Genomic DNA, 13,419 nt, shown 5'->3' on the forward strand with positions numbered 1-13,419 from the left:
CAAGCACCCCTTAAATGTTTGAGGGTTTTTTTTTTAAGATGTTATTTTTAAGTAATCTCTATACCCAACATGGGGCTCAAATTTGCAACCCTGGGATCAAGAGTCACACGCTCTCTCAACTGAGGCAGCCAGGTGCCCCTGATTTTAAACATTTGAGTCTTCTTTTTTCTCGGTCAGTCTAGCTAAAAGTTTGTCACTTTTGTTGGTGTTATCCATGAACCAGCTTTTGGTTTCATTGTTTGCTCTATTATTTAATAGTCTTTATTTCATTAAGTTCTGCTCCAATCTTTTTATTTCCTTCTCTCTGCTTGTTCAGATTCTTTTTTGAGTGTGTTAAGGTGAAAATTTATTACTTTGAGACCTATTCATTTATTGTTTTGAGACCTTTTTTCTTAATGTAAGCATTTATATCTATAAATTTTCCTCTAAGTACTGCTTTAGGAAATTTGTAAGTTACACATTTACAAAATTTCCTCTAAGCACATGGGATGTACAGCTGCATCCCATGAGCTTTGATATGTTGTATCTTCATTTTCATTCATCTCAAAGTGTTTTCTAATTTCTCTTTTGATCTCTTTCTTGACACATTAGTTATGTAGGAGTGTGTCATTTAATTTCTGCCTGTTTGTGAGTTTCTCAAATTTCTTCCTGTTACTGATTTCTAGGTTCATTTCATTGTGGTCAGAGAACACTGTTGTATTCTATCCTTTTAAATTTATTGAGCTTTGTCTTCGGGCTCACCATACTCCTATCCTAAAGAATGTTCCATGAGCACTTGAGAAAAATGTATATTCTACCGTTGTTGGATCAAATGTTCTATATAGATGTCTATTAGGTCTAGTTGGCTTACAATGTTTTCTTTTCATTCTTTTTATTTTTTTAAGATTTATTTTATTTGACAGAGAGACAGTGAGAGAGGGAACACAAGCAGGGGGAGTGGGAGAGGAAGAAGCAGGTTCCCTGCTGAGTAGGGAGCCTGACTCGGGGCTCAATCCCAGGACCCTGGGATCATGACCTGAGCCAAAGGCAGACACTTAACAACTGAGCCACCCAGGCGCCCCTACAATGTTTTCAAATCTTACATTTCCTTATTGATTGTCTAGTTGTTCTAATATTGAAAGTGGAATATTGAAGTCTCTATTATTGTTGAATTGTCCATTTTTGTTAGTTTTTGCTTCATGTATTTTGATGCTCTATTAGGTGCTTATTTGTTTATAATTGTTATATCTTCCTGATGGATTGGCCTTTTTTAAATTATAAAATGTCCCTATCTCTAGTAACATTTTTTTTTGTTTTAAAGTCTATTTTGTCTGAAATTAGGATAATCATTCCAGCTTTCTTTTGTTTGCTATATGTGTGATATATCTTTTTCCAGCTTTTCTTTTCTTTTCTTTTTTAAGATTTTATTTATTTGAAAGAGAGAGAGAGAGCACAAGCAGAGTGAGTGGCAGGCAGAGGGAGAGGGAGAAGCAGGCTCCCTGCTAGCAGGGAGCCTGATGTGGGGCTCAATCCCAGGACACTGGGATCCTGACCTGAGCAGAAGGTAGAAGCTTAATGAACTGAGCCATCCAGGCACCCTCCAGGTTTTATTTTCAATCTATTTGTATCTTTGAATCTAGCATGTCTCCAGTAGACAGAATATAGATGGATCTTGTTTGTTTGTTTGTTTGTTTGTTTGTTTTAAATCAAGTCTGACAATCTCTTCCTTTTGGTTGAATTGTTTAATCCATTCACATTTAATGTTATCATTGATATATTTGAACATATATTTAACTTTTTGTTTTCTATGTGTCTCATAACTTTTATGTTCCTCTATTCTTACTTTTACTGGTTTCTTTTTGCATTAAATGAATATTTTCTAATTTAGCATTTTAAGACCTCAAACGATTTTTTAAGTAATTTCCCTAATGATTTCTCTAGGGCTTACCATACATACCTTAACTTATGAATCAACTTCAGATTTTTACTAACTTAATTCCTGTAATATATAAAAATGTTGCTCCTATATAGCTCTCTTTCCTTACCCCCTTTTTGTAGTCTTATTGTTAGATCATACCTATAAATGTTACAAGCCAAACAAAACATTGTTATCGTCATTACTTTATATAATTTTATGTCTTTTTTTTAATTAAAGATTTTATTTGACAGAGAGAGAGAGATAGCGAGAGCAGGAACACAAGCAGGGGGAGTGGGAGAGGGAGAAGCAGGCTTCCTGCGGAGCAGGGAGCCCAATGTGGGACTCGATCCCAGGACCCTGGGATCATGACCCGAGCCAAAGGCAGACGCTTAACGACTGAGCCACCCAGGCGCCCAATTTTATGTCTTTTTAAAGAAGGTGAGAGAAGAAATGAGAACAAGTATATATTTATCACTTTTGTTATAATATTCTTCTTATCATTTCTGGTTGTCTTTATTTATTCTTCTGGATTTCAGTTACCATCCGGAGACATTTCTTTAGCTCAATACAGCTTTGCTTCCACACAAACTCTATGTGCTCTTACTGGCAAATATATCACATTTCTATGTGATAGATCCAACAATACATTATATACATGTTGTTTTATATAATTGCTTTTTATTTTTTTAAGATTTATTTATTTGAGAGAGAGAGAGAGAGCATGAGCAGGAGGAGGGGTAGAGGGAGAGGGACAAGGAGACTCCCTGCTGAGTGGGGAGCCAGAGGCAGGGCTCAATCCCAGGACCAAGAGATCATGACCTGAGCCCAAGTCAGATGCTTAACGACTGAGTCACCCAGGCGCCCCTCCTTCATTTTTAAAATACAGTTTTGTTGGATACAGGAATCTAGTTGGCAGTTTTTTCTTTGAGCACTTTTTCTAGAAAAGATTTATTTATTTGAGAGAGAGAGAGCATGAGCAGGAGGGGCAGAGGGAGAGGGAGAGAGAATCCCAAGGAGACTCCATGCTTAGCAGGGAGCTGGGACTCGGGGCTCGATCTTACAACCCTGAGATTACGACCTGAGCCAAAACCAAGAGTTGTATGCTTAACCGACTGCACCACCCAGGTGCCCCTTCTTTGAGCACTTTGAACATGTTATCTCAGGGCCTTCTGCCTGCCATTGTTGCTGTTAACTTCATTTGGGTTCTGTTGTAAGTGATGATTTATTTTTCTCTTGTTGCTTTCGAGATTCACTCCTTGGGGCGCTCGGCTGGCTCAGCTGGCAGAGTTTGTGATCTCAGGATTGTGAACTCAAGCCTCATGTTGGGCATGGAGACTATTTAAAATAAAAATTAAAAAATATATATATATTCCCTCCTTGTCTTTGGCTTTTGGCATTTTTACTATGATATGTCTGTTAGTGGATCTCTTTGAATGTATTCTCTATGGAATTCACTGGGCTTCCTGGATATGAAAATCACTGTTTTTCTATAATTTGGTAAGTTTTCAGCTATCATTTCTTCAAATATTTTTTTCTGCTCCTTTCTCTCTTCTCTCCTTCTGGTACTCCCATTACACATATGTTGGTGTGTTTAATGGTGTGCCACATTTCTCTGAGGCTCTTAACTTTTATTCATTGTTTTCCTCTCTCTTCTTTGGATTACATAATCTCTATTGATCTATCTTCAAGTTTGCTAGTTCTTTCTTCTGCTAGTTAACATCTACTATGAATCCCTGTGGTGAATTTTTTCATTTTAATTACTGTACTTTTCAACTCCAGCATTTCCATTTGTTTATTTTTAGATAATTTTTATCCCTTTATTAATATTCTCTATTTGATGTAACATTGTCTTCATACCTTATTTTACTTCCTTAAACATATTTGTAATAGCTACTTTCAAGTCTTTTTCTGTTAAACTCAATATCTTGTTGCTTTCACAGGCAGTTTTTGTTGACTGTTTTTTTCCCAACATATAGGTCATACTTATCTGTTTCTTTGCATCTCTCATAATTTTTTGCTGCAATGGCAAATCCAGGCTATCACCTGTGCCTCTGACCAGCCAACTATAAATTGGAGGTTCTCAGGACCCCCCCTCCTCAGACTTGATTAATTTGCTAGAATGACTCACAGAATTCAGGAAAACAGTTTACTTACTAGATTACTGTTATAAAAAGATATAACTCAAGAACAGCCATGTGGAAGAGATACATAGCCCAAAGTATGTGGGAAGGGATGCTTTCCATACTCTCTGTGGGTACACTGCTCTCCCTTGCATCTCCCTTGTATCCACCAATCCTGAAGCTCTCTGAACCTCATCCTTCTTGGTTTTTATGGAGGCTTCATCACTTGGGTACAATTAATTAAATCATTGGCCATTGATTCAACCTCCAGGCTCCTCTCCTCTCTGGAGGTGATTAATATCATATCAGTAGTGATAAATCATAAATCATGTACTCTTGAAATGAGGTGATGAAAATGGCAATATATCTATGTAGTTTTCCTCTCAAAAACACATTACCCCTTGGGGCGCCTGGGGGTCTCAGTTGTTAAGCGTCTGCCTTCATCTCAGGTCATGATCCCAGCGTCCAGGGATCGAGCCCCACATCCGACTCCCTGCTCAGCGGGAAGCCTGCTTCTCCCTCTCCCACTCCCCCTGCTTATGTTCCCTCTCTTGCTGTGTCTCTCTCTCTGTCAAATAAATAAATAAAATCTTTTTTAAAAAACCACATTACTCCAGTCTAATCATGAGAAAAACATCAGACAAGTCCCAATAAAGGGACATTCTACAAAATATCTTACCAGTATGCCTCAAAACTATCAAGGTCATCAAAACAAGGAAAGTCTAAGAAACTTACAGCCCAGAGAGGACTCTAAAGAGACATGAGAACTAAATATAATACAGTATCCTGGAGAGGATGCTTGAACAGAAAAAAGATATTAGATAAAAACTAAACAAATCTGAATAAACTATTGATTCATTAATTATAACAAGTGTATCATACTAGTAATAATATGTTAGTGATGGGGCAAATGTGTGTGCGATATATAGAAATCTCTGCACTATTTTCAGATCTTTTCTGTAAATTTAAAACTTTTCTAAACAATAAAGTGTATTTAAAAATACATGATTGCTGAATAGAGTTCAGGCTATGAGGCTATGACCACAGGGATGATTTATCATAGAAAATCTGTGAATGTAATTTTCCACATTAATAGATTAAAAGAGAAAACTTACGAGTATCTCAATACCATCCTGTACTACAAGAAAAAAAATCACAGCAAACCCGGAATAGAATGGAACTAGCTTAACTAGAAGAGTTTCTAGGGGAGCCTGGGTGGTTCAGGGGGTTAGGCATCTGCCCTCAGCTCGGGTCATGATCCCAGGGTCCTGGGATGGAGTCCTGCATCAGGCTCCCCACTCAGTGGGGAGTCTGCTTCTCCCTGTACGCCTCCCCCTGCTCGTGATCTCTCTCTCTCTCTCTAAAATAAATAACTCTTAAAAAAAAAAAAAAGGAAGAGTTTCTACCAGAATCCTTTTGAGGCCCAGTACAAAATGAAGATTCACGACCTTTGTTCAAAATTACTAAGAATTTATTTTATTTTATTTTTTTAAAGATTTTATTTATTTATTTGACAGAGAGGGAGAGAGACAGCTAGAGAGGGAACACAAGCAGGCAGAGTGGGAGAGGGAGAAGCAGGCTCCTGGCCGAGCAGGGAGCCCGATGCGGGGCTTGATCCCAGGACCCTGGGATCATGACCTGAGCTGAAGGCAGATGCTTAACGACTGAGCCACCCGGGCACCCCAAAATTACTAAGAATTTAATGAAAGCGACTGCAGACCTGGGGTCTTATGAGCACAGGGTACCTGCATAGACCCTGCCCATGAAGCCCCACCTATCTACAGCAAAGTTCACACTTAATGGTGGTCCAATGAAAGCTATGACCAGAATAAGAAAAAGATACCCACTATCACTGCTTCAGTCCAATGTCTCTATTAGATTTCCCAACCAGTTAAATCAATCAAGAAAAATAACAAAAAGTATAGATTTATAAGGGAAAACAAAATTGTCACTTTCAGATGATATGCTTGTCTACATACAACATCCAATAGAATCTACAATCATTAGAACCAGAGTTTAAGATTGCTGAATGCAAGAGTGAGAAATAAAAGTCAATCGCATTACTATACACCAATAATAAGCAATTATGAATTGCAATTTTTAAAAATCTGTATTAGTCAAGTACCTGGCTGGCTCGTTGGTGGAGCAAGCAATTCTTTTTTGTTTGTTTGTTTGTTTGTTTTTTAAGACTTTATTTATTTATTTGAGAGAGAGAGAGAGAAACAGCATGAGAGGGGAGAGGGTCAGAGGGAGAAGCAGGCTCCCCGCTGAGCCGGGAACCTGATGTGGGACTCGATCCCAGGAGTCCGGGATCGTGACCTGAGACGAAGGCAGTGGCTTAACCAACTGAGCCACCCAGGCGCCCGGAGCAAGCAGTTCTTGATCTCAGGGTTTTAAGTTCAGGTCCCACCTTGGGTATAGAGATTACTCATGAATAAAATCTTTAGGGACACCTGGGTGGCTCAGGTGATTAAGTGTCAGACTCTTGATTTTGGCTCAGGTCATAATCTCAGGGTGGTGGGACTGAGCCCTACCACGGCACCAGGCTCAGCATGGGTGTCTGCTAGTCCCTCTTCCTCTGCTCCCCGGCCCCCTGGAATAAATAAACAAAACACTATACCTTGGCTAATTGAATATAAATAAAAATAAATAAATAAACTCTTTTTAAAAATAAAACAAATCATACTCAAAATCCCAATGTAGGAACAGACAAAATCAGAATGACTTTAGTTGACTAGGACAAAATTTAGATGTCAGGGAGCTTACTCTTCGCTTTGGCCCTTAAAGGTGCCCCAGAGCAATGTTTTGAATACTAAGACTTCCGGAGTCAGTAGAGGGAATTAGCCTCATTTGCATACCCATAATACACTGCGAACAGTATAACAGTTTTCAAGTAAAAAAAATTTTCTTATTTGTCTTAGAATTCTAAGTGTGAGGATGTTATTTTCAGAATTCCTGGGGTAAATTTCTGCAGGCACTAACTCCTGTGACAAATAGCCACCCTCAACGTTTTAGGAGTTACATTTTGCTGAAAAAATGAGTTAGGACCTTTGCTTTTCATACTCTGGTTTCTCTTCATATCGTATAAATCTTTCGCCTTTTACTAAAGATTTCCGTGGAGAGAAACGATTCTGAGTCTTAGCTCAATTTTTTGTAGGCCTTGTTATTTCAATGGGCCTGTATGTAAAGTTTAAATAAAGATTTAAGTTTTATTGTGTAATTACAACCAGTTATAACAAAGTTCTTTAATTTGGTGCTTATAGTCGTGTCTTTTTTTGTGCGACCTTTATGCTGTATGTTTTCACCTTTGTTTTGTTTTTATTTTCTTGCTTAGCATGGTTTTGTTTGAGTTTCATGGTACTTTGCGAGAAGTTAGTAACTTTTCTGCACTTAAGGGGTTTTGAATTCAGTGTACGTACCACACACCTTGTGGGTTGTCAGTAATTTTCTCAGTACAGTATCTTCTCTAGCCCACGGAGTGAGACACTAAAGCTGACTTTCGGAGGTAATCCAACCCCAACTAATAAAGTATATAGAGAAACCTAAAGATTTATTACGAGGAACTGGCTCACGCAACGAAGGAGGCGGAGAGATTTTAGGATTTGCTATCTTCAAGTTGGAGGCCTAGGAAAGCTGGTGGTGTAGTTCCAGTTCAAACTGGAAAAACTGAAAAGGAAAGGGGACAGTGCTGTAAGTCTGGGTCCAAGAACCAGGAGTGCCAAAGACCAAGAACAGTAGAAAATATGTCTCCCAGCTCAAGCACAGAGAGCAAATTTGCTCTTCCTCTGCCTTTTTGTTTTCTGTTTGGACTCTCTGTGCATTGGATGATGCCCGCTGCGATGATGAGGGTGATCTTTACTCACTCTGCTAATTCAAATGCTAATCTCTTCCAGACACACCCAAAAATAATGTTTACCAACTATCTGGGTATCCCTTAGCCCATCAAGCTGAAATACAAAATGAACCATCACAGGGGTTCCTGGGTGGCTCAGTCAGTTAAGCCTCTCTGCCTTTAGCTCAGGTCATGATCCCAGGGTCCTGGGATTGAGTCCCATATGGGGCTCCTTGCTCAGTGGGGAGCCTGCTTCACCCTCTCCCTCTGCCTGCTGCTCCCCCTGCTTGTGTTCTCACTCTCTCTCACACAAATAAATAAAAATCTTAAAAAAAGAAAAGCAAAACAAAGCAAAACAAAAATCACAGCCACCTTCACCTCTGAGTTACATCCTCATAACCACTCCACGTTGGAAGCCACTCTGTGCTCTCTTGACCATCCATGGACCCAGAGCACCTGGACTGCTTTTCTCCTGACCTCGTAGGCTCGGCTTGCTTGTCTCTCCTTGGGCAATAACTCCTGCCCGCTGTCTCTTTCTTGGGATACTTCCCTCCAAAGGCTGACAGCCAGGACAAAACATTCATTTAAACCCAGAGGAAATGGATACTCAGAATGGTGGAGATCACAAAATCAGAGGGGTGAATCTGGGACTACCATCCATCCTGCCTTTCAGCCCCAAGAATTCTTCACATTGCTTTAAGATTTTGCTCTCAGATGCCTCCAGATTTGCCTTTGGGGTAGGTACTCTGTACTGGAGTATGGAGCAGGAGGTGATGGTGGGGGCTATGGATGTGGGAGGCTTTGACCTAACTACAGAAGAAAAAGGACTGGATCACCATCTCCTCTCAACAGTTCAGTCCATTGATCAAGTGGAAAACCTAAGCCTAGAACTTGCTGGATCCCTAGCTCTGCACTGTCCAATATGGAAGCCAGTGGCCATGTTGGCGATTTATATTTAATTAACTAAATAAAATTTAAAATTCAGTTCCTCAGACTTACTAGTCACATTTCAAGTGCTCAACAGTCACGTGGGAGTAGTGGCTGCCATTTTGGACAGCACAGAACGTAATCATTTCTATCACTGCTACCCTAGGTCAAGAAGCTCCCAACATCTACACCCCAAGGCAGGAGTCACTAAACCACCTCACTTCCACAGGGCAGCTGGGCTGGGCTGGGGCTTAAAAGAGAGGTGGCCAGGGTGACTGACTTTAGGAGATCTACGGTAGACCCCTTTCCTGCCTCCTTTTCACTTAATTGCCCTTCTCGCACCTCACAAAGTAAACCTTTTCCGGTCATCCACCCTAACTTTACCAAGGCGCAATGCTGGAGGATGTAAAAACTTTCAGGGCTCCCAATAAATGTCAATTTGAAATATTTACATCAATTTGGAGGAAGGAAATGAATCTGGACAACAAATTCTTTTGTATATTTTTAAAAATTCCTTTTTTTAAAAGATTTTATTTATTTATTTGACAGAGTGACACAGCAAGAGAGGGAACACAAGCAGGGGGAGTGAGAGAGAAGCAGGCTTCCCGCTGAGAAGGGAGCCCAATGCGGGGCTTGATCCCGGGACTCTGGGATCATGACCTGAGCTAAAGGCAGACACTTAATGACCGAGCCACCCAGGCACCCCATATATATTTTAAAAATTCTTTTGCAAATTAATAGATTTCCAAATCTTTTCTTTCAACAAAATTTAAGGACTTCATTTGTCACTAATAGTTCATTATGTGATAGTGAGTGACACCGTTGAAACTCCTTCCATCCACTGACTTATGGGAACAAGATTTCTTAGGTTACAACTATAAAAAAGAAAAAGAAAAAAAAAGCATTGGAGAGAAACCCTGTCTTTTCTGGCCATAAGTAACATGCATCCATTTAATTAAGAAATGTATTTCCAATAAGATGACACCTTTATGTTTAATAATTATCAAAATTTGTAGTATGTTTATGTTGTATGGATCAAGTATGTAGTACTAATAATTGCAATAATAAATTAATACAGAAGGAAAACATTAATGCATAGAATTTTAAGTCCAATGTGGAAAATGTTTTATTTTTTTCAAAGATTTTATTTATTTATTTGACAGAGAGAGTCACAGCGAGAGGGAACACAACAGGGGGAATGGGAGAGGGAGAAGCAGGCTTCCCGCCCAGCAGGGAGCCCAATGTAGGGCTCCGTCCCAGGACCCTGGGATCATGAGCTGAAGGCAGATGCTTAACGACTGAGCCACCCAGGCACCCCAACGTGGAAAATGTTTTAAAATTCAACTAATGTACTTATTTTGTCATAGTGAAATATGACTGAGTTATCAATAAAACACTTTCAGGTATAAAAATATTTGTATTAAATTCTTGGTGAAATGGAAGTAGAAAAAAGTTTGAGAAGAGAAAGGAATTAGGTAAACAAACAATTTTTCAAGTTTTTTTAATTAAAAATATTTAATTTTTTAAAATAGGGGACCCCTGGGTGGCACAGTTGGTTGGGCGACCGACTCTTGGTTTCAGCTCCAGTCAAGATCTTGGGGCTGTGGGATCGAGCCATGTTGGGCTCCGCACTCAGTGTGGAATCTGCTTGAGATTCTCTTTCCCTCTTCCTCTGCCCCTCCCGCTCATGTGCGCGCTCTCTCTCTCAAATGTAAAAAAAATCTTAAAAAAAAAATTATGATGGTACTTATCAAATCTCTTGGGCATTTATCTTCCATTGACTACATTTTAAAGTGATATAACAGCTTACAGTATCAGTATTTACAATGCACAAAATATCTATTTAAATGTATGATATTGTAAGTTATGGAAACTATACGTATGATCTTTAAAGTGTGCACAAGGAATATGTATTTTCAAACTTCTTTTAGGAGCTATAAGAGCAAAACGTTGGACTCCCTGACCTTTTTTTTTTAAGATTTTATTTATTTATTTGAGAGAGAGAGAATGAGAGAGAGAGAGCACGAGAGGGAAGAGGGTCAGAGGGAGAAGCAGACTCCCCGCTGAGCAGGGAGCCCGATGCGGGACTCGATCCTGGGAGTCCAGGATCATGACCTGGGACTCCCTGACCTTTAACAGGTGGGCCTCCCGGCAGGAACTGAGCACTAAAGAGAAGCAGCGCCCCTGTGTGGCCAGTAGAGAGGCTGCAGCAAAAATGAGCAAGGAGTCCTAGAAAGAAGGTAAATCTGGGGACAAGAGCTGAGACCTAGAAGTTTAATCCAACTTCCACAGGAGAGTCTCTCTCCACTGCACAATCTGTAAGTGTTAGGTGTTGCTCCTATGCTCGGACCTGCCACTTGCAGCTGTGGTGCTTGGGATCTGACCACAACAAATAGGAACCAGAGAACAATCTACAAGAATACGCAAGGATGATTTAACAATCTCTTGATGCGGATCTCCCCTGGAAGAGATTGGAGCAAAACCATTTAACAATAATCCCATGAATGCAGAAAAAGTAATAAATTCGAAATCTCATTCATTGTACATACATACATATATTTAATCCGAACATACTAGAAATAGAAGGGAATCTGCCCAATCTAATGAAGAATACCAACCAAAATGCCACATGTAAACAAAGTGTTGTAAATTTTCCCTTTAGAGTCAGAAAGAAGGCAAGAATCAAAATTTCAAGCAAAAATTCCAATTAAAGGTTTTTAGGATCTTTATTTTTTTTGTTTCTCAGGTTATATCTTGTATTAAATATCAGTATGAATTGTTGCCAGGAATGGAAGTGCCAGCCACATCATAAACAATGAAATTGAAACTCCTTTTGCAATCAGACATGGGTTCATGCTTTGGATTCAGAAGCCCTGGGTGCTGCATGAGTTAACTTTCCTTGTGGTTCTCTAACCAGTGAAAGCTGCGCAGGACCCTTCCATAATGAAGCAGAGAAAAGTCCAGAAGGTGAATGTCCTCTAAAGCTTAGGAGCAAGGAAACACTCTTCAAAGCCTTCAGAATTGCTCCTTTCCTGTTCCATTAGTGCCTGAATCCCTGGACAACGCCTGTGAGCATAACTCTTACCATAGAGTGGGAACTTTGCATGTTCGTGGATCTCTAACTTCCCATTACATTGTGAAATATAAAAAGCATGCAAAAAGTATCAAAATGGGGGCACCGGGGTGGCTCAGTCCTTAAGTGTCTGCCTTCAGCTCAGGTCATGATCCCAGCACCCTGGGATCGAGCCTGAGTCAGGCTCCCTCCTCAGCGGGAAGCCTGCTTCTCCCTCTCCCACTCCCCCTGCTTGTGTTCCCTCTCTTGCTCTCTTTCCCTCTGTCAAAAAAAAGAAAATTAAAAAAGCATCAAAACAAATGTGTGCATGGATGAACCCAGCAGACATTATTCGTAAAGTGAAAGCAGCCGGTCACAAGGGGCCATAGGTTGTCTGTTTCCATTTATATGAAATATCCAGAACAGGCACTTTAGAGATAGAAAGTAGATTAGTGGTTGCCAGAAGCTGGGGAACAGGGAGCGTTTGTGTATGTGTGTTGGGGGAGAAATAACTGCTAATGGGTAGAGTTTCTCTTTGAGGTGACAAATTGTTCTAAAATTAGATTGTGGTGATGATTGCACAACTCCAAATATACTAAAAACCATTGAATTATATACTTTAAATGGATGAATTGCATGGCAAGTGAATCATATCCAGTAAAGCTGTTTTTAAAATGTAAGACTTTTTTTTTTTTTTTTTTTTTTTTCTTAAGATTGTATTTATTTGACAGAGAGAAAGAGGGAGAGCACAAGCGGGGAGGAGAGGCAGAGGAAGAGGGAGAAGCAGGCTCCCCGCCCAGCAGGGAGCCTGATGCCGGGCTTGATCCCAGGAACCAGAGATCATGACCCAAGCTGAAGGCAGACGCTTAACCGACTGAGCCACCAGGCGCCCCTGTAATAGACTTTTTTTAAAAAAAAGATTTTATTTATTTATTTGAGAGAGAGAATGAGAGAGAGAGAGAGAGCATGGGGGGGGAGGGTCAGAGGGAGAAGCAGACTCCCCGCTGAGCGGGGAGTCCGATGCAGGACTCGATTCCGGGACTCCAGGATCATGGAGTCCGATGCAGGACTCCCGGGACCCGAGCCGAAGGCAGTCGCTTAACCAACTGAGCCACCCAGGGGCCCCTGTAATAGATTTTTTAAAAAAATTAAAATGTAAAATTTAAAATACATGTTACGTATGATTGACTAGTTATGAGCAAAGGAATCAGCAAAGTCGGGAGAAAAGTGCCAATTTAAAGAAGGTGTCAGGGGCGCCTGGGCGGCTCAGTCGTTAAGCACCTGCCTTCAGCTCAGGTCATGATCTCAGGGTCCTGGGATCGAGCCCCACATCGGGCTCCCTGCTCCGCGGGGAGCCTGCTTCTCCCTCTCCCACTCCCCTTGCTTGTGTTCCCTCTCTCGCTGTGTCTCTCTCTGTCAAATAAATAAATAAAATCTTAAAAAAAAAAGAAGGTGTCAAAGTTGGGAAGGAAAATATTTATAAATATAATCAGCTAGAAAAAACAAAAAGAGCTGCAATTTCCTTTCTCAAGGTTGTTCAGTAACCACAATAGTTAGGGAACCCTTGCAGGTGGGTCAGATCTAGTAACAG

At 40.3% G+C, this 13,419-nt stretch overlaps 1 non-coding gene across 1 annotated transcript; it reads left to right on the forward strand.

The window, feature by feature from the left end:
• The first annotated feature begins 7,076 nt into the window (after positions 1 to 7,076).
• Positions 7,077 to 7,196, forward strand: LOC113910588. The gene has a single exon (XR_003516101.1). It is a non-coding gene; the product is annotated as a U5 spliceosomal RNA (small nuclear RNA).
• The last annotated feature ends 6,223 nt before the right edge of the window (positions 7,197 to 13,419 follow it).

Source organism: Zalophus californianus, chromosome 6 (assembly GCF_009762305.2).
Source record: "Zalophus californianus isolate mZalCal1 chromosome 6, mZalCal1.pri.v2, whole genome shotgun sequence".
NCBI classification, from domain to species: domain Eukaryota; kingdom Metazoa; phylum Chordata; class Mammalia; order Carnivora; family Otariidae; genus Zalophus; species Zalophus californianus.